Below are 6,000 nucleotides of genomic sequence, written 5' to 3'. Positions count from 1 at the left end.
TGCGCAGCAGGAATGAAAACTTTCATTTCGTATTTTAAAAAAAATTATGAATTGGTAATAAAGTTATTTGCTGTATTTATACTGTTTAAAAATAACTGCAATTTTACTGGCTTTCACTCTTTGAATTGCCGTCACACCTTTAACTTCAGTTGCAAAAATGTGGTTTAAGTAAATGGGGCTCTTGTTGCCCAGTCTGTCCTTATTAGTAGCTTCGACAAATACTTTAAAGTCTGTATTAGCAGAGTTCTCCGGATACAGTCTTTTATAAGTTGGTTTGTAAAACGGTAAATAAGAGTCATTACGCTCACCGCCAACGCCAGAGTCCGCCTTGGGTTCATCACCACGATCCTCCACGCGAGGACGTTTATTTGAGTTCCCGCCCAAAAATGTACAATATGAGAGGGCGTAGTAGTGCAGACAGTTTCACCTCTTTAATCTCTGACCTGAAAAAACAAGGCCTCATGTCAGTCACTTTGTCCTCACTACAAGCAAAATATAACCAAAATTTAGCACGAGCCTCACTTGTTTTTCCTTTACCACTGCAATGTTAATAGTTCAAGAGATCTGAACAAGTTAGTTCATGTACGCATATTTTTCTTATAGTGACACAATCTATCAAAGGCGTAAGCCTAGTACTCAAAGAATGTAATTTTTTTTTAAAGTTCCTTGTATTTAGCCCTACCACCATTCATGCGATAATTTAAAATATGTAAAATTTTATTTTGTACATCCTCCAGTTGTGTGACATTGTTTGTGATTCATTTAAACAAAACGATTTTTACATGTTAGGTTCTTTTAATAATTATACTCCAAATACAAAACATTTAAACTAAGTTGGATAAAGTAACAAGGTTAGAAAATATCGAGGTAAGAGCGCGTGTGCTCAGTAGCGTGCGGTGGTGGCTAGTGACGCGTCCGGCGCGTGCGCTGCTGCTCCGTCCCTCCCCTCGCGTCCGCCCGCTCCCCGCCGGGCTTCTTAGGGATGGGACGCGGTCCATAGACAATCGCCGTTCCCTCATGCTAGGGATGAGCGCGTAGCTGTGCGCGTGAACAGACATATATAGTGTAATAGGGATTGCAGATTGGACAGGCGTACTCCAACTGGGACTGCACATATATAGGTGAATGAATGTGGTTTTGTCTTTGAAAGGTCTGGTGACCCGTGACACGCGTTGAGGCGGAAACATACTTACGTGTCGTGTCGTGATGCTTACTGTCGTGACGGTGAGTGTGCACACTGATGTGTCGTGTCGTGGCGTACTCTGGGGTTATTTCTGAACAGTACTTAACGAACCTTTGCAGCGTTCAAACATACATAATGTTTTCTTCTGATTCGGATAGTGATTTTGATGAAGACCTTCAATTTCTCTTAGCAATGAAACTTCTAAATACTATTTTATTGACTTACCGGGTTCTTTCAAAATTTCAGCAATTTCTTCCCAAGCAGCATTTCTGATCAATTGATCCTTGTACTCTTTACACTTTGAGTCATATATAACTTTTCGTTGACGTACAAGTTCTATAAGATCGTCAGTCATTTTGCTGCAAATATAATAAAATAAATTAAGTGTTCGCGCCACTCCCGAATTAGGAGTTATCTTGCGTAAGGACAAATTAAATAGCATCAAAAGCAAACCATTTTGTCGGTTTTCCGCCAGCGCTGCCACTTCTTTTTTTCCTTTGCTCAATCTGTACGTATGTTCTCAAACTTCAAAAATGTTTGTACGCACCCATCTTTTTTGCATTTTTGTGTTTATAACTTAGTATTTTTGGAGTTATTCATTTTCAAAGTTAATTTTGTATGGAACAAAACAAAAAACAGTGAAAATCTCGTAATTCTCAAATTTTCTCATGGAATTGACTTTACATGAGCATAACACGTATATTTGTACTATTTTTACGCTTACTCTCGAGTCTCGATTTTCCCCGATTTGGTCGCAATTTCAACATTTGTTCTCGATTCCTCACCACCTTAAGTGGTATCCCCCTTAAGCCTTAAAGTCTAACAAAATAAGTAAAACAAATTAAACATTCATAGTTTTGGTACAGTTCGATTAATTTGAGCACTCGTTCGTTACACCACACTACAGACATTGTTTCGCGTCACGTCTCCACTCGACAACAATTGATGCTCAACTACCTTGTACTCTAAACAAACAAAGAGCCGCGCGTCATGTTGCGCGCTAGCTGGCAACGTCGCGCGCTGTGTTGCAACGTTGCTGAACATGTTGAGCGTCACATGACGCGCGCCAAATGTTGCCTAGTGAAAACGCGGCTTAAGTGTATGCATGAATAAGTTTTAATGGTAATTAATCTTGGCCTCAATGCGGGCCCTCATTGCTTTCACCTTGGGGCAGTTCTCGCTGTCTGCGCGGTGGGTGACGTTAGTGTTAGTTTTGAACTGAGCATTATGCTCATTGCAGTTAGCACAGGTGTTTATGTGTGAGCTGGTTTCAGTAGATTTACATTCAATGGTGTCATGTTGATACGTTTGAGGTGTGGTGTCAGGACCGCCACTAACTATAATTGAGGGGCCAGGTGTAAATTTGGGAGAGGGGGAGGTGGTTGCTGCAATTGTTGCGTAGAAAGAAACGGTAGTGCGGGGGTTGGTGGGTGTGTCGGTGAGTGATTTTTTATTGATATAATTTTATTGGAGATCTGAGCGATGTTGTTTTTGTTTTCTTGTAGTAGTTTAGTGTGTGCTTCAATTTTAGCCGTGAGATCAATGGCTGCTGCTGTAAATGCCGTTATGTCGGGTATGGGTTGGGGAGAGGGGGCGGGAGGGGTGGTGCAGATGGAGGATGGAGGGTCGATTAGGCCGACGACTCCGAAGATACCTTCGATTGCATCGGTAATTGCGGCTTTTATTTCACCCTTCAGGTTGCGAGAGGCAGAGAGAGCTTGTAGGCCTGTCTGCCTATATTCTTTAGCCATCTCCATGTGAGACGACTCTGCTGGGCGTTTTACACGGGTTAAGGCCGGGCTCAGCATCTCTGCTAAGGTCCGTCTAGCTGTTGTTGGTCCTCAACGGTCCTCCCTCAAAAGAGGGAGTAGAGGCTGTGCTTGTTGGTTTGGGTGGGGTTCGGGGTAACATTTTGCTGGTGGGGGGTGAGGGGGGGCTGAAATGTGGTCAGGTGTATTCACCTCTTCGAGCTGAGTCGTTTGATACCCAACATCATCAAAAATACAAAAGTACCACTGTGTTGCTCTTCTTTTGATGTATAACACTTACTTTTAGCTATTTTTTCACTGATAAAACACTTGTTTCGGTCGGGAGCGCGTTATAAATGATCCGGTCGCCACGGCGCGTGGACTGAGACTAACATCTGGGCTTAGATCGGCAGACCGATTTGATATGACCAAAACGGCAGCAGTTCAGGCACTGTATGGTTGGAAGTTTGTAGGTTTCGACAGGGAGGGAAGTGTGATAAGAGTAAACCTTAGCAGGGAGCATTTTCCCCCTGAAGGTCAGGACGGCAGATTGGGTAGGCACCCAGGTGGTGACACCCTCAGATTTTCGGTTCAGTCGCCTTGACAATAATACCTCACCACATCGAGGAAGAAGCTTTAATGACGAGTTCGTCCATTGACAAGTCCACTGATACACCTCTGACCAACCCCATTCTGGTTATGTTATAAGTAGGGATAATAGTTTTGAAGAAAGTTGTTGGCAGCTTCAGCAGAAGAGAACTCAACGCTAATTTTGTTACGGCCTACATTTTTTACGCAATCGTGTATGACAGAACTAATTTTAAAGAAAAAAACTTAAACCGGATTAAAGTTATGTATTATTAGAAATTTACAATTATTTAACATAATTTTAAATTTATCTGACGTTTCGCGTGCTTTACAGCGTGCGTGGTCACGGTGACTGAAGACAAAAGGTGTGGGATGTCAAAAAGTATCACAGCTGTAGAGAAAGTTGCATTATCTGTATTTATTTCCCCGGAGTTGGTATCGACTAATCCAACGAGTGTGATCTATTTTCGCGGATTGTTTTTCTTGAGATTTTAATTTGGATATTATTGGATCCCAGGTGTTTGACAATTTTAGGCCGTCTTCTCTATTGAAATTAGGGTGTTTTTTTATTTCAATGGCTTCGCGTACCAATCTTTGAAGAACTAATTTTGTCCTTATGCATAAACTGACCGAATGTAATAGCACGTAAAGAAGCTCCGGAAGATGGGTCGTCTACTTCCCGGGAGACGTGGACAATGAACGGACTTTTATCATTGGTTAGGTCGTAAGGTCTAGTTTGTATCGTGCCGGCGGATCGTTTAGAGAAACACGTCTTTACTTCACAAATGTATATTGGCAACTAAATTTCATCGTTAAAATAATTGAGACTACATATTTTTAGATTTAAATTGCAAAATAGAATCACCATAAGCCGCCCACCAAAGGACTACTGAAGTCCTTTCAAAATATGTAAAATTAACAAAACTTATAGGTGCATGCTTAAACTTACATGCTTTGAGTTTGCTTCTACAACAATTATTAAGTTATCGGTGCGGTCAGAAGAATTTATACAAAGAAGAATAGTACAATAATAAATTTTAACAACTATATAGCACTAATCTATTTCGATGGGCAATGGACATAATTTGGTTACGCATCGCTTTGCTATATGATCACCACTCTTTACACTATAGACTCTGGTAAGACCGTCGGGGCCAGGATGCTTATCGATTATTCGTCCCATATGCCACTTTCCTGGTGGCAAATTGTCCTGTTTTATGAGGACAATGTCTCCTATTTTGAATTCGTCTTCGCGTTTTAACCATTTCGGTCTTTGTTGCAGCCGCGTCAAGTATTCTTTTTGCCATCTTGACCAGAAGTCGTTCAGCATTTTTTTGGGTGTATTGCCGACGTGTCAGGCTACTTATTTTAGCGTCTTTCACGTTCACATCAGGCACGGTTACAGGAGCTTCAGTTATTAAAAAATGACCCGGAGTTAATGGTTCCAACGTGCTGTCTTCCTGCGGGCAAAGCGGTCTTGAGTTCAAGCACGCCTCAATTCCACAGAGAACCGTCGTAAGCAGTAATAGGTAAGGTTAGTATAAAGGATTCTTCGTAGGTGGTGCTTAATAGATTTCACACCCGTCTCCCATAAATTTCCAAAATTTGGGGAGTAGGCCGGGATGAAGTGCCATCGACCATGCAAGGTGATTGGGGATTAATGGCACCACACGGTCCATGAATCATATTAGTAGTAACAACATCATGTAGGTCTGGATCGACTTCATAATCAGGAATCTCGGCACATAGATGATCTATTTGGTCAGGCTGAATTATTTCCTAACCAAATAAGAATGTGTGCGTGCGGCAGGCCACGCTTTTGCCATTCGTTTGAATACATCCAGCATCGAGTATCTCCAAAGACGCGTTGTTTAACAATAAAGTTCATCAGGGACCGAATTTTTTGCCTGAATATAAGTGCTGTGATGTCGTGTCTATCACTTGATGTTTGTCCGGGAAGCAGTAATTGAGTAATTTCTATCCATTTTGGATTACAGGTAAAAGTAATAAAGAGATCTGGCCGACCGTAATGACGAACATATGTCATTGCATCTTGTGCATATTCATGCATATGACGTGGACTACCAATGTACGTCGCCGGCAGAATAGTTAATCAACCAATATTAGCTGCATTTCCTTCAGTACTAACTGCATCACGTAAATGGATGTACTCCTCAGAACGCAGTTTGGCTTGGTTCAACCTAATGAATGTTAAACGTTCCGTTTCTATTTTTACATACATGTCAACGCAATACTGCTGAAACAATCGACGAAACCGCAGCAAATAGTTGTCAGCATTTTGACGAATCATCAAACCATTGCGTTTGTTCACCTGAAATTAAAAATTTGATAATTAACCATTTCAAAGGCAAATTTTAAATGCAAACAATACAGACATTAAATTTTTTTTTATAAGCATTATTTTAAATCAGTGTCTTTCACAAATAAATGAAATAAATTATGATACTGATACTCACCATT

The sequence above is a fragment of the Pieris napi genome, chromosome 18 (assembly GCF_905475465.1).
Source record: "Pieris napi chromosome 18, ilPieNapi1.2, whole genome shotgun sequence".
In the NCBI taxonomy this organism is placed as follows: Eukaryota; Metazoa; Arthropoda; class Insecta; order Lepidoptera; family Pieridae; genus Pieris; species Pieris napi.
This window is presented reverse-complemented; position numbering follows the sequence as displayed.